The sequence below is a fragment of the Lissotriton helveticus genome, chromosome 3_1, assembly GCF_964261635.1.
Source record: "Lissotriton helveticus chromosome 3_1, aLisHel1.1, whole genome shotgun sequence".
Classification (NCBI taxonomy): domain Eukaryota; kingdom Metazoa; phylum Chordata; class Amphibia; order Caudata; family Salamandridae; genus Lissotriton; species Lissotriton helveticus.
This window is the reverse complement of record NC_136061.1, coordinates 914,611,409-914,636,911: the sequence shown is the minus strand read 5'-3', so window position 1 is coordinate 914,636,911 and position 25,503 is coordinate 914,611,409.

Below are 25,503 nucleotides of genomic sequence, written 5' to 3'. Positions count from 1 at the left end.
GGGGCCGAAATCGGTCAAGGACCAGGGCCTCACAGCTGCCTTCCCCATTGAATTTTGGTTGGTCACCAGGGGTTGGGGTTCCAGATACAGAAATTGGCCGGGGAGGGGGCCCTGTGGCCCCCGTCTCATTACAAAAGTGGGCAAAATGAAGGGAAGAAAAACATGCAGAAAAGGCAAAACAGGCAGAAAAATGAACAGAAAAGTAAATCAGAGGGCAGAAAAAAAAGCAGAGGAGGCAAAACAGAGCAAAAGAGGGCAAGACAGAGGGCAGAAAAAGAAGCAGTGAGGGTAGAAAAAACAAGCCGAAAAGGCAAAATTGAGGACAGAAAAACTAGCAGAAAAGGAAAAATAGAGGGCAGAAAATGAACAGAAGTAACAAAACAGAGGGAAGAAAAACAAGCATTAAATGCAAAATGGAGGGCAGAAAAACGAGCAGAAAGGCAAAACAGAGAGCAGAAAACAAGCAGGAAAGATGAAACAGAAGGCAGAAAAACTAGCAGAAAAGGCAAAACAGGGCAGAAGAGGACAAAACAGAGGTCACTCAGACACTCACACATCTACTCATAAACCCACTAAAAGACTCACACACCTACTCACAGACCCACTGAGACACTCATTCATCTACTCACATACCCACTTAGACACTCATGCACCCACTCACAGAAGTTGGGGATCCACCTGCGACTGCAGGTGCCTTGAGGCTACCCTCGCAGTCCCCATCATAGAACACTGGGTGGGCTCCCAGAGGACTCAGGAAGACGTCACTGGGCTCCAGGGAATGGGATCCCCAGGTCCGAAATTTGCCCAGGGAGGGGGACCATACAACTTCCCTCCCCCATTGAATTTCGGACGGGCCTGGGGGATGGGGTTACCAGGGCTGGAATCGGTCTGGAGACCAGGGCCACGTGGCTCCCCTCACCCCATTGAATGTTGGTTGGGCCCCAGGGAATTGGGTTCCTAACATCAAAATTAGCCCGGGGAGGGGTCCCTGCGGCACCCTCCCCATTACAAAAGAGTGCAAAATGAAGGGCAGAAAAACAAGCAGAAGAGGCAAAACAGAGGGCAAAAAAATTAGCAGGTATACCAAAACAGAGCGTAGAAAAACAAGCAGAAAAGGTCAAACAGAGGGCAGAAAAACAAGCAGAAGGGGCAAAATGGAGCAGAAGAGGACAAAACAGAAGGCAGAAAAGAGAGCAGTGAAGGCAAAATAGTGGTTAGAAAACAAGCAGAAAAGGGAAAATTGAGAACAGAAAAACTAGCAGAAAAGGTAAAACAGAGGGCAGAAAATGAGCAGAAGAGAAAAAACAGAGAACAGACAAACGAGCAGAAATGCAAAACGGTGGTCAGAAAAACAAGCAGAAGTGGCAAAACAGAGCTGAAAAACCAACAGAAAAGGCAAAACAGAGGGCAGAAAAAACAAGCAGGAAAGGCAAAATAAAAGGCGGTAAAACTAGCAGAAAAGGCAAAACAGGGCAGAAGAGGACAAAACTGAGGTCACTCATACATCCACACACCTACTCACAACCCCACTCACACATCCACTCACAGACCCACTGAGACCCAGGCACCCACTCACAGACCCACTCAGACACTCATGCACCCACTCACAGACTCACTCACTCACGCAACTACTCACAGACCCACTCATTAACATGCACCAACTCACAGAACTAGTCAGAGACTGATGCACCCACTCTTAGACCCACTCAGACTCATGCACTCACTCACAGACCTACTCAGACTAATGTACTCACTCACAGACCTACTCACAGAGACACACACCCACTCACAGACCCACTCAGAGACTCACACACCCACTTACAGACCCTCTCGGATACTCATGGACTCACTCACAGACTGACGGAAGCACTCGCAAACCCACTCAGACACTCACGTACCCACTGAGACATCCAGTGAGACACTTATGCAGCTACTCCCAGACCCACAGAGACACTAATGCACTCACTTACACACTGACCCTCGAAGGTTACTGGTTATAGTTGGGAAATAAAATTTTAAAAAATCCTAGGAATTCACTTAAAACCAAATGTTAGAGGGATGTTATAGTTTGCAAATAACAATAAAAAACCTTAGAAATTCACTGAAAAAACAATGGTTAAAGGGACATTATAGTTAGGCTTGGAGTTCACCCGAACGATTGTTACCTGCGCTAATCATGACTTATGCCCCGCAATGCACTGCTTATGACTTCACATTTTACATCACTAATGACACGGTCAGTGAGGTCACTGATGAAATCATTGATGACATTTCGCATTTCGAATGACATCTTAAATGACACCGTGGATGACATCATCCACTGAGTGTGAGTGTTTTTTAAAAGTTTGTTCAATTTAAAGATATTTACTAAACTACTACATAAGTTAAATTAGTATACTTTCTGTAGCTAAACTACAATGAATAATGCTACATTGAACATAGCCCATCCATGTTCACTGTTAAACATGAGACCCATTTAAATTGATTGCTACCCCATCACAATTAACTTTAAAACAAAGATGATCCAAGACACAACCATCAGCACGCTAACCTTTTTTGCCTGAGCCTCCACATATTCAATACAAAACGTGAAAGAGAAAATACAATTATTTGGTTCACTTCGCTTCTGAGGATCCTGATTGCAGTTCTAAAGTCTCTATTCCCCAAATTGTGACAAAGCTGTAAGATCCACTTCCTTCTGTGCCTGACATAAAGCAGACAGAAAATCACAACACAATCAATTGTATTTGCCGGATGTATGACATTACAACGCATGCTTTTACCACGCATGCCTTTACAACGTGGTTTTTACATCGCAAACCTTTACAGCGCATAGCGCTTTGGGGCACTGGATAGTGAAAAGTTTAATTTACTATTCCAACTCCAGTCCCCGTGGACACTAGGGAAGGTGTTGGATAGTAAATTAAACTTATTCCCTATCCTAGAGCGCCCCCCAGCGCAATGCGTTGTAATGGTTTGCGTTGTAAATACCGCGTTGTAAAGGCACTGCATGGTAAAAGTTGCGTTGTAAAGGTTGTTCACCGTATTTGCCACCTGGGGACAGAAGAGACAATTCCCATCTGACTTATTAGATGCAGTTTCAGTTTCAACATCTTTATTTCGAAAATTTCTTCATAAAAGACAACATAAAAATATATACAGAATACAGCATAAAAGATGTTAAAAATACAATCCATTCATTACACAATAAAAATACAATTATATAGTATCGAAAGACGTTGCATGATTCGCAAAAAGGTTTACATATCAATCGTAAATCATAGTGGCATAAGACAATTGATTCATTTATTAATTTTCACCAAGTAAGTGTCTGGCTCTAATAATCCAAGCCCATCCAAGGAATTTCGCCATACTTATAGATACCCACTCTGCACTATTAGATCTTAACACTACCAGAGCCTCCTCACACACACGTAAATTAATCCTTCTGCAGATGGGTTGAAGCCATTTGCGACGGGGTGCGGAGTAGGCTGGACAAGCGAAAAGGAGGTGGGTGACAGTTTCTTTTATCTCGCTGCACCAGGGACAGTACATGGATGATTGCTTACGCCATTTATTTGTAAATACCCTTACTGGTAATGTGCCAACTCTAAATTGGTGGTAAAGTTTCCTATCTGCACTTTTAGTAATATTGTCCCAGTAAGTCTCAATATGAGGGACCAATTTGTGAAGCAGAAAAAGACCAGTCAAACTGGATGTCTGCGAGAGGAAGACAAGGTCCTCCTTTACAGTTGTCCAAAAAAGTTGTTTGAATTCCTTTTTCGACGGGAATACATGATTTCCCGGATCTGACCACTGTAAGTGAAGAACCATTTTATAGAGTCTGGCCTTCACAGTCTTAAACCAAAGCAGGTTACCTGACCCCATTATTGATCTTACATCCAGAACCTCATTTGCGAACATAGAGAGTTCTGGTGTAGACCAAATACGTTTCCACAAGGCTACCGTCCTGTAACAAGCCTGATTTTTAATTGAATGGCAGCCCATGTCTAACGTGAGGGGAAGCGACGGTGTTGATTGTGGAAGCCCTACCAGGCTACAGAGAAACTTATTTTGGATTTTGTCTAAAGGGGTTAGATCTACACTACCCCATAGCTCTGAGCCATAAAGGATGGCTGAACTAATTTTGGCGTTATAGATTTTAAGTGCTGGCAAAACCCTTTTGGTTAGGGAGCATCGTTGTTCTTTTACTAAGCATCCCGATAAACGGGCAAATTTTAAACAAAGTGCCTCAATCTGCTCCTTCCAGCACAGCCTATAATCAATAACTACCCCTAAATAAGTCATCACCTCAACTTGCTCCAGTATGGTACCGTTCATTGTAACTTGACCCCTTAAGGGTTTATTCTTAGTCAGGACCATAAATTTGGTTTTCGACACATTAATTTCAAGGTCATTTATATTACAAAACTCTACAAATTTATTTATTGCAGTCTGGAGTCCCACCTGTGTTTTTGCCAGAATCAAGGTGTCATCGGCAAAAATTAGGAGGGGAAATTTAGTCCCACCCAGAGCTGGCACGTCAGTCGGGGTGGCTTCTAGATACTGCACTACTTGATTTATAAAAAGTAAAAACAAGGTAGGTGCCAAAACACACCCTTGTCTTTCGCCACGGGAGACTGGGAAAGACTTAGTCACCTCGCCCTGAACCCCCCATCTAACTCTGGCAAAATTTTGGTCATGCAGCCTAATAGTTAGTTCGAGGAGTTCCGGTGGCATTCCCATTCGCCTTAGGGCCGTCCACATCTTTTCTCTTGGGACCAAGTCGAACGCGGATTTGAGATCCACGAACGCTGCATATATGGTGCCCTCCCCTAAATACACTGTCTTCCAGTAAATCAAAATAAATCTTAGTACTTGGTCGACAGTGCTTGTGTGTGCCCTAAAGCCAGCTTGCAGCGGGGATAGGATCTTTGCATCATTCATCCAAACCTGGATTCTACCCAACAGCATTCTAGCTATAACTTTCTGGAGGACATCTATAAAGCTTATTGGGCGATAGTTCCCTGGCATGGTCTTATCGCCTTTTTTAAATACGGGAAGGATTTCGGCTCCTTTCCAGGAATCGGGTACCGTGGCACCTCTGGCAATGGCATTAGCCAGAGTAATTATATAGGGCACCCAGATATCCAAGTCATGTTTAAAAAGATCCGCTGGGACGCAGTCCATTCTGGGTGCCTTACCAGCTTGGACCAACCTAAGTGCATTCACCGCCTCGATTTCATTAAAAACTAGGGGCCCACTAATTGCTTCCGGACTGAGTAATATTTTATGCTCCCCTGCGTAGTTACTTCCCATCTCCCTACCGCAGAACTGGGAAGAGAAATACTCAACCCAGACTTCGCTAGGGACATGGTTTGCTGGGGTTTGTAGGTCTCTCGACCCGCCCCACTTCACTACCTGCCAAAATTTAATCTGGTTTGTGGACATGCTGGCCTCATAAAGATCCTGCCAACGAAGGTCATCCCATGTGGTCTTTGCACATTTTAGAATCTTCTTATAACTCAGCCTTTTCTCTTGGATATCCACAGTTACTCTGGATTTAATAGCTGCAATCAGGGCGCTATGGGCATTACGGCAAGTTTTATCATACCAACTGGCACCTAAAGGTTTTCCTCCTTTTATCACTGCAACACCAGGTTTTGAAAAAAAAGTTTTTAGTTTAACAAAAAGGGACTCATGGATTGTACTGATTTGCTCCAATGATCCCCCTTCGTCAATTAATAACCCTGCTTTTATAACCGCCTCCGACACTTCTCGAGAGATTTTATCAATGGTGGATGGGGCGTCCAGAATTCTACACCAGCGAACCCTACAGCAATCGTTGGTAAGAACAGTCTCGGCTGTAATGTGATTTGTTACATTTTTCCTTAACAATTCCCCATCAATTTCCAATTTAATTGCCAAGGGATTATGATAATTTTCTGGTCTCTCAATGATTTACATATCCCCTAGTAGTCCCCAAAACTCCATTTTAATTAAAAAATAATCAATCCGACTAGAACTATAGCCATTATCAAAAGTAACTTTTCCAGCTAAATCAGATTTTGACTTTCCATTTGCAGCCCTTAGACCCCACTCCAAACACAAACCGAGCCACTGCAACACGGCCTCAGTGGCCTTTTTGACTGGTAATATGGCAAGGTTGGGAATATTCCATAACTCATCTGCCTCTCCGTAACAACCATCATCCAAACAGGACAGAGGTTCGAACGTACAGTTAAAATCCCCTGCCACTGTTACACACTTATCCCTGCCAATCGTATTCATTAGGATCTCTAAGTCCTCTATTATTACAGGGCTCTATCCTCCTGGTAACCCCCTTGCATAAATATTAATTATAAACAGGTCCTCGTAGTGTTCTCTACTAAGTTTTATCCCCATAATGTCAGGATTTGGGGTAAACAACATGAGGGGCCTGTAGCAAAGCGATTGTCTAATCCAGACAACCAACCCACCTGACGGTCGTCCCGTTGTCCCCTTAAGAGCAGGTTTGAAGAAGTTTAGATATCCTAAGCGAAAGACTGCCTCAGATGACCAACTTTCTTGAAATATTAGGATATCAAATTGCTCTATAAAATCACCCCAATCAGCCCCATCCAGTTTCCCTTTCAGCCCCACAATGTTCCAGGAGACTATTTTGAGAGCACGGGTCTGAACAGCTGATTCATTTACAATAGAGGCAGTATACCCCCTACTACTCATTTCTAAAAAAGAGTTATTTGCACAGCCATCTACCTGATTTATGCCGAGGTGGCTCTCTCCATCTAATTCCCCTAATAAGGCTTCTGTTACAAAGGAAATTCCTCCATAAAGATCGGTTACCTTATTTCCAACCTCTGGGGTGTATACATCCTGTACCTCATCCTCAACTATTTCCAATCCTACTTCCCAAAGCCCACCCGGGAGATCAAGCTTCCCATTCCCACAGTGAGATGACTTTTCATCCAATACTTCATCATAGGGGGGAGCTTTGTCTGGGGTAGCAAAAATACCCGTACAATCTTGTTTATCATCTTGATCGGGGAACGGAACAACGAGTCAATCAATGAAATCCAACCCCGAATATGGTTCATACAGATTTTGCAGCGGGATGTTCCAGTACTCATTGTAATTGGTATACTTGGTATGGTTATTTGAAATAGGGAGGTGACTAGGGGGGTGTCGGTGTTGAGGAGGGGGGAAAGGTATGTTAAGTTTATTGGCAGGGCGGGGAAAGAAGGATGTGCACTTGGCCAAATTCGGTGGGTGAGTATTTCTACTAGATCTGGAATAAGGAGGGGGTCTAAGCAGAGCCTCTGGATAAAAATAGCTTAAGTTTCTAGTTGAAACACCTCATTCATAATTCCCTGGGTACCAGTCACTTATATGTGAGACAACTCTGTGATCCTTAAAATTGACAATCACAATGTCTCCATCAATATCTTTCGGACGAAGGCCAACCCAATTGCATCTTCTTACCGAGATTATATCTCCGTTTAGATGGGCAGGAAGGGGTCTATTTGTTCTCAACCAAAAGATAACTTTATTTTTCAGATTTGCATTGTGTTCAAGATTTCCACTTGAAATCGGGTGAACACCAGTTTACAGGATCACAAAGTTTGCCGACTCAGGTGGTAAGTCCACTGTGGTCCTACGATTAGGGTTAGCTCTTTGGGTTTTAGTGTTGGTGTTGGCTACCCCTGGAAACATAGTTGGCTTTTTCGTAGGAGGAATCGGTTTATTCGGGACCAAGAGTGACTTCTCTATAACTGGCTTATGTACTGTCATCAGCTTGGGGGAATTTTGGGGGGCGCTTGTGTTGTTAGGAGTTAAATTCCCATGAGTTTTGTGGGGTTTGCTTGGGATCAATGTATTTTTGCTGGGCTGGCATTTCGACCGGGACTGGTCTTTAAGGTTCGCAGTGTCGAGTATTATATTCGGGTCAGCAGCTGCTAGAAGGCGATCCATTTTCTCCCCCAGAATCCTAACTCTTTCCATTAGTGGGAGCATATAAGATTTCAATAGCTGTTCAAGGAGATCTATTGACTCTTTTTTGAACATAGGTAATAGTTCTTCAGGGAGGGATGGTGGGGGATGGGTATCTGGTGAAACCTCACTCACAGGAGGAACAGTTATTTTAGTTTTAGTTTTAGTTTTCACTATAGTAGGTGGGGAGTTCAGGGGATTATAGCCTTTTCTTTTTACCCCGCCTTTTCTCCTTTTCTTCCTTGGGGGAGAACGAAATACCCTTTGTGGAATCATGGGCTTAATTTTGGTCGTGCTTTTAGTGTGTACCTGAATTATCTCAGTCGATGCTACAGTGTCAATTGGGTGATTAGAGAAGGTTGAATGAAGTTGTGGATCTATGCCCGGGGCAACTGGAGTGTTTAGGTCAATAGGACTGTTGGAGACAGTGGGAGGGCTGTTTGTATTTTCGTCACTATTAATAACTGTGTGAACAAGAATATAGTTGTTATCACGAAAGATACTGGGGATAAGATCAGTACTGAATAAGTCGACATCTAAGTCCAACCTACCAATACTACCCGAATCCTGGGTGTTAATTAGATCTAGTGAAGTGGTCATTGGTTTCTTTTTTAGTTGTTCAATAGAGCGTCGACGCTCAGCACGTTTTTCTGCTAATAGAAGTTCTTTATCTATTTCCTTGTTTGCCTTCGCAAAATATTTATCAAGAGGCCCACGGATCGAAACCCCAACACATGACGGTATAGAACTAGACATAGCTATAGGTGGCTTTAACATGCAAGGTACCCCGGAGGCCGACTGACCTGAAACAACAATAGGCAGTATATAGATGTTAGGGACCTGGCCCAGCCCAGCCTCCTTCGGCCCCTGACGGCCACAGACGGTCCCGCCCTTGTCCCGGGCTTCTCCCGGGACTCTCCCGTGCTCTCCCGCGCCACGGGAAAAGTTGATTTCTAATATAGGCAATTAGTTGGTGGGGCGGGGCGAGCAGGGAGAGCGGCCAGGTGATGCAGGCTCGGGTTTACCAGGACTCCTGGGAAATCGAGTCCTGGTCCCGACGCTCGCAGCCCTGCACACAATCACGCACCCACAGCTGTCAGTCCAGGTCCAAGAAGAATACCCACGGCGCTGCGGGACCCGCGGAGCGGGTTCCGCGAGGTATGGCAAGAAGAGCTGGAATGCGCCGATAACAACAGGAACCACAATCCAAACCGGTCAGCAATAGCGTCCCAAAACCGTTTGGCCAGCTGGGCTTTTGAGTTTGTTGGTGAGGCGGGGCGAGCAGGGAGAGCGGCCAGGTGATGCAGGCTCGGGTTTACCAGGACTCCTGGGAAATCGAGTCCTGGTCCCGACGCTCGCAGCCCTGCACACAATCACGCACCCACAGCTGTCAGTCCAGGTCCAGGAAGAATACCCACGGCGCTGCAGGACCCGCGGAGCGGGTTCCGCGATGTATGGCAAGAAGAGATGGAATGCGCCGATAACAACAGGAACCACAATCCAAACCAGTCAGCAATAGCGTCCCAAAACCGTTTGGCCAGCTGGGCTTTTGAGTTTGTTGGTGGTGGGGCGGGGCGAGCAGGGAGAGCGGCCAGGTGATGCAGGCTCGGGTTTACCAGGACTCCTGGGAAATCGAGTCCTGGTCCCGACGCTCGCAGCCCTGCACACAATTACGCATCCACAGCTGTCAGTCGAGGTCCAGGAAGAATACCCACGGCGCTGCAGGACCCGCGGAGCGGGTTCCGCGAGGTATGGCAAGAAGAGCTGGAATGCGCCGATAACAACAGGAACCACAATCCAAACCGGTCAGCAATAGCGTCCCAAAACCGTTTGGCCAGCTGGGCTTTTGAGTTTGTTGGTGGGGCGGGGCGAGCAGGGAGAGCGGCCAGGTGATGCTGGCTCGGATTTACCAGGACTCCTGGGAAATCGAGTCCTGGTCCTGACGCTCGCAGCCCTGCACAGAATCACGCACCCACAGCTGTCAGTCCAGGTCCAGGAAGAATACCCACGGCGCTGCGGGACCCACGGAGCGGGTTCCGCGAGGTATGTCAAGAAGAGCTGGAATGCGCCGATAACAACAGGAAACACAATCCAAACCGGTCAGCAATGGCGTCCCAAAACCGTTTGGCCAGCTGGGCTTTTGAGTTTGTTGGTGGGGCGGGGCGAGCAGGGACAGCGGCCAGGTGATGCAGGCTCGGGTTTACCAGGACTCCTGGGAAATCGAGTCCTGGTCCCGACGCTCGCAGCCCTGCACACAATCACGCACCCACAGCTGTCAGTCCAGGTCCAGGAAGAATACCCACGGCGCTGCGGGAGGTATGGCAAGAAGAGTTGGAATGCGCCGATAACAACAGGAACCACAATCCAAACCGGTCAGCAATAGCGTCCCAAAACCGTTTGGCCAGCTGGGCTTTTGAGTTTGTTGGTGGGGCGGGGCACGCATGCTGCCATTTAACCGTGACTGAGCAAAGAGGCAGTGTCTCATACCGAAATTTCATATATAAAGTTTGGGCTAAAGGAGGCTTAATCTCATCTAAATAACTTTCTGCACTTAATCATGCTTATAGTCAAGGAAGGCAGCAGTAACAGTGCCCACCCTGGAATGACCTAAAGTGTTATTATCTATGTATCGCCAGTACAAGCACTTACATTATTTTTTGACATCCCAAAAGCTTCCGCAGGGGTAGTCTTGAGGTTTCCACACCCCATCTCAGTCAGTTTACTTTCAACAAAGCTGAGCCAGGGAATTTTAGAAGGTCAAGGCAGCCTCATGACATCTGCCAGAATGGCAATACATCTGAAATTGGTCAGATTATAAAATTGGTGTGAGGCCCACTTTGTCAGAGAGGGGTCTAAGGCCCACATCAAGCCGAACGGAGTAAGCGGAGTGCTAGCAGAGAGATGCATAAGGAGTCACAGAAACTTATGTTCGATGTTTCAAAGCTTCTGGCACCCATGTTGCCACAGAGTTTCCCACCATGAAAAGTTGCTCTTAAGACTTGAAGATTATACATTTGGAGTGGTGGGACACTAGGGAAAAAGTTGAACCCCATTTAGACCTTATTATACCCCCTGTATATTGCTTTGTCTTAAGTCTACACTTTTGGATAGGTGGGGTCCAATCCCCAGGTAGTCAAGTGTGTCGACTCTCTCTCCAGAGGGACACCATTGAAGATCAGGAAGGAACGACCAGATGAACAAGGATTGAATAAAATATACTTTGTCTTACTGATATTAATCTCAAGGCCTCTCTGTTTGCAGAACATTACACATTGGCTACTGAATCCCCATCAGGTATTTGGATATCAGAAGTGTGTAATCTGCAATCAAGAGGGCCAGGGCCTTTCTATTTGTGAGCATTGTTGTCACACAACCCAGAGTGGAACACTAAATCATTCATATATAGAAGAAAAAGGGTTGGGGCTAGCACACATCCCTGCCTCACCTCCCAAGTGATGGGGATTGGAGTTGTCATTTCAACCTGTGGGCTACATCTGACATGAGCAAAATTGTTGGAGTGGAGCCTGAACATAATAACAAGAAGGTATTTCGTTAAACCCAATTCCATCATAACCTTCCACAACAATTCCCAGGGTACGATGTCAAAAGCAGATTGGAGGTCCACGAATATTGTATATAGGCAAACACACCCCAAAGTAACATATTTCCAATAAAATAGTTGGAGGCAAAACATCTGCTCAGTGGTGCTAATACCATCCCTGGAACCAGCCAGCAAGTTTGTCCGCTGTCCCACATCTGACATCTAGTCCTGCAATCTTTCAAGTAAAATCCTACAAAAAATGTCTGAGAGCTATCACCCAAACTAATAGGCCTATAATTAGAAGGAAGTTCCCCTATCCCTTTTTAATAGACCGTATTATTCTTGGTCACAGCCCATAATGGAGGCAAAGGGGAACCACTCATTATAGAATCAAAAAACAAAGCAAACTAAGGGCTCCAGATATCCTTCGCAGCTTTAAAAAGATCCCCAGAAATGTTGTCCAGTCCAGGTGCTTTGATAGGGGTGGAATCACTGCACCAAAAATATCTCCTCCAGCACTAGTTCCTCTTTTGGGTCTAGACTTCTGTTTCCAGAAAGGATCATCAAAATGATCCACATGATAAGTTTTCGGAAAAACTATACCTAAATAACATGTACGTACAGGCAGTGCATACCATCCTTTGAGCAACGTAAAATATGCATATGCTCCCCAAACATAATAAACTCCAGGAATAAGAGGATCTTTACTTGCCAATAGTAAATGTCTAAATGTACATATTGTCCCTTTGTGTTTCCAATCTAAACTCGATCCACCTTGATTTCCTACCACTTAATGCTCAATTTCTTCTCTAGCCCACAGATATCCAATTTTAACTTTCTTTGATATAGATTCCATCACTGTCCTTCTCTCATCAATGCAATTTATACATCTCTTCTCCACATTGGTTAAGACAAGTCCATTCCATTAGCATAGACAGTGTCTAGTGTCATGCTAAGGTTAAAGAATCCTTCAGCTCTCTCTATATCATTATTCTGAGGGTGACGATGTAAATGATTAAGTATGGTTATTTCTGAAAAGATTAAGGGCCGGATTACGAATAATATATATGCAGCTTGACCTTACTCTACCATAAACCAATGCTGCACTGCCTGTACGTACTGTGTCACCTTAGAGCAGAATTCTTCAATCTGTGGGCGCGCCCCCGTGGGAGGGGGGGGGGGGGCGCGAGGCCCTCTCATGGGAGCGCACACTCCACCTCAAGGTCTCGCATTTCATTGTTTCTCAATTAATGGGGCATGACATGCCCTATAGTGATTTTGAAAGAAAGATAATTCCGCGTCTCCGAGAGCTGAAATGCTTTTAGCTGCAGTGGGAGGCAGGGGGCCTCCTCTGCTATGAAACCAAAAGTGAACGAACAGACAAAGGATGGTTAGCTTTTCGAATAAAGGAAGCAAAGTTTCTCTTAATTTACACATAGCTGCCAAGGTTTCAGAGTGCTATAAGTGAAATGTTCATAGATTTTGTGTAATTGAGTCACATTCTAAGGCCAATGAGTAACATTTTCTCTTGAGTAAAATCAAGTAATGAAGATGAGAGAAACATTTAAATATTAATAAATTACACCTATTTGAGCATCGAGAAACAGTATCATTTTAAGTAACTGTCGTAATGTGTCACACACTGTACGACCAACACAGGTAGTGGCCTGATTGTGTTTTACCAATGAATTTAATTGAGACGGACACTCAGCTGCAGGTGTCTTAGTGCACTGTACACTGTCTCACTACTTCACCTTTTGAAAAAGCCATCTATTTCTATGCTTTGTGGTGTCCTGCTTCAAGATTTTCTATAAGGCTAGGGGCTAGCTTTGTCATCCACTATCCTAAGGCTTCACCGAGAAGAGACACTCGAGGCAGCGGAGCAGCTGCACGTAGGGGCTCAGCACCTCAACTCGGCGCACATTAACCTCTCTATTCCATTGGCCACAAAGAGATGGAAATTCGAATCTCACGAACCTAACTCAGAACACGGACGCCGACTGCATGCCATACAATTACGGTTTTCTTTCACAATTAGAAAAGTGTACATTTAATGTAGCTATTTTCATGCTTCATTAATACATGGTTCTCATAAAGAACAATTTTGAGACAGACCTTTCTGTATAATAGGCTGTTGGTCACATGGTTTTGCAGCAGAGGTTCCCGCACGAGAAAGTATAATCAATTAAGCAACTACCATTTTATTTTTACTAAGTGAATGGAATTCAAGTGGAAATTGTGCTGGGAGCCTCAGGAGGCAAATAAAAGAAGGTGGGAGCTATGAAGAATGCTATTCTCATCGGTGACAAGGTTGACATCTTTTAAGTATGTGTCCCTAGACCAAGAATTTGTTTTTCAACATCCAACTTTGAGCAAGAGAGCAAAGCAGAATAGGGGGAAAGAAAAAGGACTATAAAGCTGTGAGAAGACAAAGGAATAAAGCAGAAATGAAAAAACACCTGCAATAATGAGACCTAGGAAGGAAAAACAGGGTGGAGGAAGAAGGAGGCGTGTGTTGGTTCATTCAAGACCAGGCAGTCCTTTTTTTTTGTTGGTTTTTTTTGTTTCTTGTCCTCATCTCCACCATGGTTGCGATCTGCTGAACTGCTGAACAGGGAAGAAAGGTATTAGGTGGTACAGACATGCTGCCTCAGTCAGAAACTGGTAAGGGTAGAGAGATGTATGGGGCGATCATAACCCAACAGCTACGACATATACCATACCCATCTTGCCACCTTGTTACTCGGTTGGCGGATACTAACCATAAGCCAGTTACCACCATTGCTTATATCCACCAGCATGCCAAGAGGAAGGCGAAGTGGCTTAGCAGGGAGAATGTACCATTGCTACGTAATCATCGAACCTGGGGGGGGGGGAAATAATTTTTTTTAAAAACCAGTGCGACTAGTGGGACCAGTCAAGTAAATGCCAGAAAGCTCTCTTATCTGGTTTCCTAGCCCTGGCGAGATTTAATTTCGATATTTGGAGGATTGATGTACACCAGTCATGTAAAGAGGGAGAGGAAGCCTCCTTCCATCGCTTACAAATTTCTCTGCGAGCCACCAGGATTGAATAAAACAAAAGGTTCTTGGCTGGGCTTCGATTCTGATCCACTACACCGAAGATTACGAGGCGAAGGTCAATAACCACTGTAAAGCCCAGGGAAGATGTAAGTTTACTGCTGATTGAATCCCAAAAAGACGTCAAGTGAGGACAATCAAAGAATATATGCGCGTCAGAGGCCGCTACTAGTCCACACCGGGCACAGGCCACCGGGCCACCTGCGGAGAACTTAGACAACCTCTGAGGAGAGTAGTAAGCCCTGTGTAGGGTAAATAGATGGTTCCTACGGAGCCAGGCTGGTTTAACTAGATCCCACAAAACATTACAAGACATTAGCCACAGGTCGTTCAAGTTCAGGCTAGGCATCAAGGAACCCCACAATAGCTCGGGAAGATGAAATTCCCCATCAATCTCTTCCAGGATTAAATTGTACCATAAAGAAACTTCTTTTGTTACAGATGGTTTATCCAGCAACAGAGATTCCAATTGACTGCCTCCCCCTAGAGGCAAGTTGTTACGACGAGGGGTTTGAGTGGAAAGGGCTTGAGCCCAGCTTGATATTTGCAAATATTTAAATCTTGAAAGGTTGGGGCCCACTTTGCTCACTAGATATTCCCATGGAAGCAAAGTCCCTTCCACAAACAAATCACCCCATGTTGATATTCCAGCCTCTTTTAGTGGAATTGCTAGTATATCACTCACCCAGCCTGGAGCAGCAGGGAGATCCCATATGGGAGATCTGTTAGAATAGTACCCCTGTTTTACAGAAGCCTTGAGATTAGACCAAGTTCTTGCTGGGCCCTGCAGCACCTTCAGTTTAACCTTCTTAAAAAATTTGGGGTCACCAAACTGAAACAGAAAACCCGACTGCCCAACTCCTTCACCCTCCAATAAGGCCGAGAACATCATCCCTATACCCTGATCTGTTGGCATTTTTAGCAGCATTCGAGCTTGTGACAATTGGAATGCCCACGCATATATCTGCAGGTCTGGGCCTGCCAGACCACCTTTCTCCCTACGACGCCTTATTTTCTTCCAAGCAATCCTTACGTTTTTCTTATTCCAAATAAATGAAGTAATGTCCCCCTGTAGCTTCGCCATCATAGATGTATCAAAATAAAGTGGAATAGTATTAAATAAAAAGGACAACTTAGGTAGAATGGAAATTTTCACCAAATTTGCACGACCCAGAACAGTCAGGGGAAGATGCCCCCAGGAACCCATTAACTTTCGACACTCTTTAGCAACTATAGCGAAATTGGTGGAAGCGATCAGATTAATATCTTTAACAATTTTTAATCCAAGATATCTCAAGTTTGTGCTTAGTTGCTCATTAAATCCAGTTTCATCGCTATTCCTCACCATTATCTGTCTTTGAGGCGTTTACCTCATACCCTGAGATTTTCCCAAATTCCAAGGCTAACTTGATAGCTGCAGGAAACGCGGTACCAATCTCTGACGTCATAATCATGACATCGCCCGCATACAGGGCCAACCTCTTTTCCCAGTCTCTATACTTAAAAGGCTTGATGGTGTTATCCTCTCGTATTTTTTGAGCAAACGGCTCGATATAGAGATCGAAAAGCAGCGGGGATAGAGGTCAGCCCTGCCGTGTTCCTCTTGTAACAACAAAGGGTTCGGACAGACCTCCATTAACCAGGACAGATGCGGTCGGCCTATGGTACAAGAGTTCCATCGCTCTGCGAAAAGCCTCACCCACCCTGAATTTAGCCAAGGCCCCCGACAGGTACACGCACTACCACAAGGAGCCAAGAGGGATATGGAAAGGTATATCAGGGATCGCCCTCCACTCTGAACAGTCAAACAACAACAAGATCCCGATACCTGGGGTGATTGTTACATTACCGAGACATGAGTACACATCACTCAGGTTGTATTCTTTGTTTACATACCGAGGTGGACTCCTGCTATCTATCGCAGTGAGGTATCACTCCTCTAATGTCTAATTGTACAACCAATTGACCCTGTCGAAGGTCTTGGTGGCATCCAACGTGAGGATAGCCAGTGGCATTGAGGTCGTGGTCGCCTTATCTATTGCTCCTATTAGATCGTAAGTTAATTCAAAAAGCTGGCGACCCTTAACAAAGCCCTTCTGGTTGGGATGTAAAATTGCGGGAGCAACCTGACCCAACCTCTTAGCCAAGAGTGACGCAAAGATTTTACAGTCTGCGTTAAGGATTGATATGGGACGGTATGAACCGCAGTCGGTAGCAGCCTTTCCTGGTTTCAGAATCAGCGTAATAGATGCGTTGTTCCAGGATTTTGGGGGAAGTACCCCCTCCTGCAATATTTGATTGAAAAGTACAGCAAGGAAGGGAGATATTTCTCCCACAAGATTCTTATAGATCTCGGCTGGCAAGCCGTCAGGACCTGCAGCCTTACCCCCCTTGCTGCCTTGTATCGCCATCACCACCTCTTCTTCTGTAATCGCCTTATCTAGAAAGGCGCTTTGTTCTAGGGATAGTGATGGTAATGAAATACCATTGAGCCACTCACCTATGCTTTCAGGGGAGATGTTCTTGTCCTCCTGATATATATTCTGGAAGAATTCTTTAAAGGTTAATCTGATTTCTACATCAGACGAGACGGTCCCTGCACTAGTTGTAATACAATCAATGTTATTGCGCACCTGATCAGTTCTAGATTTCCAGGCCAACAGTTTGCCGGCCCCTTCTCCAAATTCGAAATGGGCTAATTTGCTTGCATCCCATTTCTGTAGGATGCGCTGATTTAGAACAGAAGCCAATTGCCCTTTAAGTTCCAGCAGTTTCTCCTGCATGGCCAATAAAGTGGGGTTGGAAACATAACTACAAGCATCTAGTTCAGCTTGCGTTGTTAATAGGTTGGCCTCGATAGATGCAACTTCTTGCGTGTACTGCCTCCTGCGAAATACGGTCTTGTTCTTGATGACACCTCGCAGGGAACACTTAAAAGTGTCCCAAACAGTACTAGAACCTGCAGAGCCGATATTAATTTGCATAAACTCCCATGCTTCTGATTTAATGTATAAGACATCATCCAACGATGAAAGAAGGGACCGGTCAAAAGACCATGACCTAGTCAGGGGTTGAATAACACCGACAAGATCTAAAAATACTGAGGAGTGGTCCGACAGGTGCGACGGTAAATAACTAACATTTTTTACAGAATCGGCCAAAGTTCAGCTTATTAAAAAAAAAGTCAATCCTGGATTGGTGGTGGTATTTAAAATTCTGAACCGAAAAGCCAGGTTGCTGACCTGCCCTTACCCTCCAGATGTCTATGTAGCCATATTGGTGCATGCATTTGAGTAAGAAAGCTCTAGATTTGGACAATATTTGTTGTCGACTAGATGGAGTCTTATCTAGAGAATGGTGGAGCACGATGTTAAAATCCCCTGCTATTATAATAGGTTCTGAGAAGTGCAAAAGTTGAGAAAAAAGGGATGCTAAAGCTGAAGGATCATCCCGGTTGGGCCCATAATAACCCGCTATAGTTAAACGTGAACCACCTATATCCACAGTGGTGATTGCCCACCTACCTTCCGAGTCTACCTTCTGCATGATTAATCTTGTGGTGATCGTTTTTTTAAAAAGAATAGTCACACCCCTTATATTAAGTGATTGGGAGGTAGATACTGAAAGATCTATCCATCTGTTCTTTTTAACCAAATCAAGTAACTCAGCCTCAACTAAATGTGTCTTCTGGAGTATAATGACCTGCGCATCAGAATCCCGCAAATATTGTAAGATCCTGTTTGCTCTTGGTTTGGTGCGCAGGCCATTAACGTTCCAGGAGAGGATCCTGAGATTACTTATATGTAGTACCACATCCACTATATCTATATAAAAAAGGCATACAGCCCTTAGCTATTACCAGTAGTGTGATCCTTACCCATACCATGTTAAAAAATGTATCAGCAACCAAACCGGAAATGAGGAACATTTTTTGCTTTTTTACCCAACCCCCTTCACCCCAGTGACCCCCACCCCTCCCTCCCATGAGGAACCCTTGTACTATCTAACCGGAACATGTCCGGTTGGTGGTACCCCCTATCCAGTCCGAGCCCCTACCGAGCGCCTTTAACTATAAAGTTGAGAACTAGATTATTGTTCCTTTATACTTTCCCTACTGTATTCCCTCCGCTTAACTAAAACCAGTTTTGATTACGGAGGTACAACCTGACTTTCTTCTATTTATTTCTTCTTTTTTATTTTTTTATTTTTTCCTGCTTGCTTCTCCTTTTTTAAAAATTATTTATTGGTTATTTTTTTCCATACCTCCAACCTTATCACCATGTGTCGCGCAAAAGAGAGAAAAAAAAAAAGAAAAGTAAGAAAAAGACGGGGAAGCAAAAGGAGAGTCAAGAAGTTGTACAACCCTAAGCTCCTGCCTTAGAAACCCACATTCTCAACCGGAACCTCCCTCTGCCCCATCAAGGGACATCAGTAGCTTGTCCGCCGCCTGAACTGAACGGATGTTAAACATTTTATTGTTGAACATTATTTTCAGAGCTGCAGGGAAACCCAACTGCACTGTTGCGCCTAACTTCCTGAAAGCCTCCATTCTCCTACCCAGTTCCCACTGTTTTTCCAGGGTAACCCTCGATAAATCAGATCTTATCTGAAAAGTGAAACCTGCTCCCGATATGGATTTTTGCTTGAGGGCTAGGTTAAGGATGGTCTTTTAATGAATATGTGTGAAAATTCACTAGAATCTTTCTTGGCTTTGTCCTTTGTGGGTTTCGCCTGAAGGGGTACTTATGTATCCGCTGAATGTCGTTTGCTAGCTCCTCTTCAGATTGATCCAGATTGAGAGACTGCTTTAGAAGCGGGATGATAAAGCGCTTGATGTCTGATCCTTCGCTACCTTCTGGTATATTCAAAATTCGAATATTGCTGTGCCTTGCGTTATTTTCCAAGATTTCCATCCTTTCTGCCAAAGCAATGTCCTCTTTTTTTAATTTCACGATTTCCTCTTTCGCATTATCCAGCTGAACCGACATGCCCGCGACTGTCTCTTCCAAGACTCCAGTTCTTGAGAAAAGACCATCAATCTTACTATCTAAGGACTCACAATAAGTTCTGATCTCTCTCTGAATTAATGCAGACTCTTCAAAGCCCCGTTTAATGTCAGCCGACAGGGTGGAAAACATAAGCTGTAAGGAGGAGACTGGAATATTTGGAGGCATGCTTTCGGTGGTGGCTAAAGGGATTGAGGAGGTGCCGCTGATACTATCTATAGTAAGAGATGTATTGGAAACAACTTGCTGGGAGATATTTAGATTCAGGTGCTCCTTCTGGCTTTGACGCCCCAGGCCATCTAACTCTAGATCCGCTCCTTCTTTATAGCATAAATCGTTACTATGCCCATCGAAACTACTGCAACCTCCTATTGCAACAGAACTACTTGGGGTGTTGGAGTTTGATGCCTCACTCCTCGGCTCGATCCTGGGCTCCAATGGTACCGCTGCCAGGGGGACACTGACATTAACGTTGACATTTGATTTTATTGGTGATTTTATTCGTGGAATTGGAGTCAAGGCAGAGTTGTCTTGTGTGGGGGAGCTATTGGATGCGTCTCCCACCCCAGAGAGAAGTTCCTTACAAACCTCCTCCAAATTTACAGTTGATGGCAGAGATTAATGCGACAATGGGTATGCAGACAGGTAGAGAAACTGATCGAGAGGGTGACGCAAGAGCGGGTGATGTTAGGGGGTAAGCAGAGCCCAAAAGATCAAATTGAGCCGAGATCGCAGGAGTTGTTGGTAGTGCAGGGAGACCGCACACTTGAGGAGGGTAACTTTGAACCAAGTCTAACACCTGGGGGATGACTTTGAAATAAGAGCGCAAAGAAGGCGCTATCCTAGAGCTGGAATCAAGGACAGACTTGGCTAACTTAGCTGACTTGTTAGTCCTCTTTGCTCGCTTAGCTTTCACCTCAGTAGACAAATATGATGAGGTCTTAGAAGGCGTCTTAGAAGGCGTCTTAATCAGCTCCCAACCCCCTTTGGCATTGCCCTGGGTCGCTACCCCAGAATCCAGCCTTGAAAGAGCCTGTACGACCAATTCAGCAGTCCGCCCCCTCCTTCCCTCTTTCCTTTGCAGAATCGGCCCCCCTGCCTTTGTCCTTACACCGTGACCCCTGACCTGCTGTCAACAGTGGTGCCCTGGTAGCGGAGACAGATGGAGAAGGCTGCACGTTGAAGGGGGATTCAATTAAATTTAGGCTAAGCTCTCTTTGGGTGGTAGCTCGTGTGATCACTCTTGTAATGCTCCCCCCCCCGCTCTGCACCTAGCCCTAAATCTGATACCACCACTGCAGGATACGGGACCAGCTGACACTCCGCTGTCCCCCCTACCGCCTTCCCCTTCACCTCCTCTGTTATGGCCACTGCTTCAGCTTCTTCAAGCGGTTCACCGCGCCTCACAACCACGCTTAAACGAGGGTCTCTCCGAAGACACCGCAAACGTCTCCCTCGACGGAGCTCCAGGGCGGCCCGATGCCACGGCCTCAGACCCGTCGGTGGTGGTAGTGGTTAGTGCGTTGGAATGCCAGGAACACCAGGAGCCTCCGGACCTGACTGAAGCACGCCTCTCTGGAAACACATAGGCACGAAGAAAAGACCGCAATACCGCGGCGCTCATAAACCAGAAGGTAATTCCAGAGATTCAAGAGAAAAAGCTTCAAAATAATCTTGCGACTCCAAAAAGGAACATTCTCAGGCTTTTTTTCAGAATTCTAGCTCCCATAGCTTTCACAGCATGACCCTCTGTTAAGGCTCAGAGCGGAGTACCGCGGCAGCTAGCTTGCTGCCGCCATGGTCCTTTTGAGACCAGGCAATCCTTGTATACAGCTGCAGAAGAGATGTAATAAAAGCTTTGGCCCCTGCGCTTTTATTCAAATGTATTAAGCACTGCCCTTGGCATCCAACATAAACCCTTTTAGACTCTAACAATCTTTTCTACTCTCTGCCTAGGCCCACTCCCTGGAGGCTCACACATCAGTCGCGGCTGGTGAGGGTAAACCTGGAGGGTGGTGGAGGAGGGCAGTGGGACTCCTCCCTGCGCTTACCTGCACCGGCCGCTGCTGCATTTACATGCACTGCAATGCTGCCAGTTCACTGTGCAGCTGGGTCCAAATCCATTTGATAACCACAAAGTCTATCAGACAACATTGCTCTGAAGTAAAATAGGCAACATCATTCAGTTTTTATTAGTTCTATTTTTTTAAACATCAGCCTGACATGTGTCCTAAACCCCCACTCAGAGCACAAGTCCTAAAAAAACAAGTGGGGGGGGGGACTAATGAGCATAAGCAATGTGCATTGGTGTCACATGACATCACAGGAAAAGATGTCACCACCCTGTGAGATCCTTCGTTTTAAAATAAATGTGCTAGTCTTTCCTTCCTTGCTTGCTATGACCACCTCCTTTGATAGTTACCGACGTTTTATCAAGACAAAGCCTTCAGTTGTATTGGTAACGCTCAACAATTTGAAAAGGTGCAACAAGTCTGGGAGTGAGTTGCTCACTTCCATTCACAATGTTTATGAAGAGATTGGTACGTATGTGCCTGGCTTTAGGGTAATTACTTACGAGGTGAACGGGCTGCACCAGATAACACTGTCCCATCATGACTCAACCGAATAAGTAAAATCCTAGTAAATACAATTTGCGCACATTTTATCTGAGAAAATTGTGATTTGAACTATGTAATAAGCCTCTCTCATTTAACGAAACCCACTCACAAACCTGCACTTTATTAAACACTCTTACTGTGTTTAACATTATTTGCTAGATATGGCCTGGAATATGTGAATGGCGGCCGATTATGTAGTGTACCAGATTCCACAGATTCCAGGTTTCTGTCAGTGGTGGAGGGGTCCGACATTTAAAAAAATTCCGCTGGGGGGGCTCAACCTAAAAAACTTTGAAGACCTCTGCCTTCGAGAGTCCCAGTCCCCCCTCTGAGCTATGGATGAGGTATTGATGCATGTGGGGCCTCATCCAATCCCACAAGAACGTATTCCTTTCTACTTGTAAAGTCTGCAGTGTGTTGTGAGGACTGTCCGGGACAAGGACTAGAACACAAATAAAACCTTGGACTAGTTGGTAAATTTTAGCGCCACCACACGTTCCAGCCAGGAGAGACGGTACTGTCAGCAGGTGGTTAAGTCTACACTCTCTTTTATAAGAAGTATGCTGTAGTCAATCTCAGCTGTATTTGACGCAGTTGCACACCCAAGTATGGAATGGATGTTTCAGTCCACTTGATTGGACAGGCATTGAGCACATAGCTGATTTTTATGGGCCTGGGGTACCGTTAAGTTTAGGATCCGTGATTTTTGTAGATTAACTTTAAAAGGTGACTGATTGAGAGTGAGACTGACTGACAGAGAGAGAGAGACTGACTAACTGAGGTAGAGAGATACTGACTGACAGACAGAGAGACTGAGAGAGAGAGGCAGAGACTGACTGACAGAGAGATAGACTGAGTGACTGCGAGAGAGACTGACTGAGAGAGAGACTGACAGAGAGAGAGAGAGACTGACTGACTGAGAGAGGTCGACTGACTGACAGAGACTGACTGACAGAGAGAGAGACTGACTGACTGAGGTAGAGAGAGAATGACTGGGAGAGAGAGAGACTGACTGACTGACAGAGAGAGAGACTAACAGAGAAAGAGAGACTGACTGACAGAGACTGACAGAGAGAGAGAGAGAGACTGAGAGACTGACAGAGAAAGAGAGACTGACTGACAGAGAGAGAGACTGACTGACAGAGAGAGACTCACAGAGAGAGACTCACAGAGAGAGACTGACTGACAGAGAGACTGACTGACAGAGAGAGAGAGAGAGACTGTGATGGAATTGGGGTCAAAGTGAGTATGAAGCTATGCAATGCCTCTTAAGATTGCTATTGTCTACTAATAAAAATGTATTATCAAAATTTGCTCTTTGTAGTTACATTGCTTTTGAAATACTGCATTGTCGCATTGTCTAATGTTTTAAAATGGAAACTAGAAGGAGCAGTGGATGCACTTTTGTCAAAACTGAACAATGAGTGGGCCCGATGTTGTATATCATGACAGGAGTCTGCATCAGGAAACCCACCTAAAATTGGCCAAACTTCCCTGGCCTACTGATGGCAGGGACCCTGTAATGAATGGACCACCACCTATGATAGCCTGCTGGCAGACTAAGCCCAACCTTTAACTCCACTGTCCAGTGTTACTTATAACGGCTGTATTAGTGACAGTGGCATAACAATAGCTCCTCATTTATTTATTTAGGAATTTTATAAAGCGCTTAGTTACGCTCTCCGGCGTGTCCCTGCGCTGATAATGAATCTGTGGGAGAGTGGGAAATTAAGGCAGTGCTAGGCGAAAAAGGTGGGTCTTGAGGGCTTTGCGGAATTTAGCCTCAGAGGGTTCCAGGCGTTGTTCAGTAGGGAGCAGGTTCCAATTCTTGGCTGCGAGGAGTCTGAACGATCTTCCCCCCATACGAGCTTTGCGGATTTTTGGGATAGCAGCCAGACCAGTGCCAGAGGATCTAAGCATCCGCTCTGGTCTGTACAGGGTGATGAGACAATTGAGGAGGGGAGGTGACCTCCCTCCAAAGATGCGATGACATACGCATAGAGCTTTAAAATTAATCCTTTCACGGATCGGCAACCAGTGAAGGAACTTTAGGGCAGCTTTAGAGGACGTTCTCCTGGGGAGCCTTAGCACCAGCCGGGCTGTGGCATTTTGCAATATTTGGAGACGGTTGAGACTTCTGGCCGTAATGCCCAGATATAGAAGATTGGCATAATCAAGTCTCGATGTGACCAAGGCATGCACAAGAGTCTGTCTGGCACCAACAGGGAGCAGGTCAAGGACCTTACGTAAGGTCTTGAGTATCCCAAAGCACATTCCAACTACCCGATTAACCTGGGGAGCAAATGACAAGTCAGAGTCAAATAGTACCCCAAGGTTTTTGGCCTGTTGACACGGCACAGGGGTAGGGCCCAGGCAGTCAGGCCACCATGCCGAGGACCACACAGACGGTCCCCCCCACCACGAGCACTTCAGTCTTGGAGCCATTCAACTTCAGGCAGTTGTTAGACATCCAGGAGGCAAGCTCCTGCATGCAAGCACTGAAGTTGACGGCCGCATTTCCGGGCGCTCGTGACAGAGAGATGACCAACTGTGTGTCGTCAGCGTAAGATACTAGTTGGATATCATATCTTTCCACAATGGTGGCTACCGGGGAGGCGTAAAGGTTGAACAGGGTGGGGCTAAGGGCAGAGCCCTGGGGAACCCCTTGCTCGAGATTGAACACCCTAGAGTAGTGTTCACCCTGTCTAACCTGAAAGCCCCTCTCCGTCAAGAAGGATTGTATCCACCTGAGTGCCACCCCATTTATTCCGCCCTTGTTGAGACACTGTAGCAGGATGGAATGAGCTACAGTGTCAAAGGCGGCACTAAGGTCGAGTAGGATAAGTGTCATTGTTTGTCCCTCATCTACCCCTTGCCTGATGGTCTCGGTGGCCAAGAGTAGCGCAGATTCCGTGGAGTGGCGTGAACGAAATCCAAACTGGGTGGGATGAAGAAGCTTGGATTCATCCACAAAAGTCATAAGCTGGAGATTGACCACCTTTTCTGCCACTTTGGCCATGTAAGGAAGAAGGGAGATAGGTCTCAAGTTGTCTACCCTGTCCCAGCTAAGATTAGGCTTCTTTTGAAGTGGGAGCACAATTGCTTGCTTCCACTTTTTAGGTACAAAGCCGGTCCTAAAAGAGAGATCAAGAACGTCTCTGATGTAAGGTTCAAGGGTTTCAATGCTTCCTCCAAGAAGTTTCGGTGAGGCCGGATCACAGGGGGACCCAGATTTGATGGAACAACAGATCCGCTGAAGCTCATTAGAG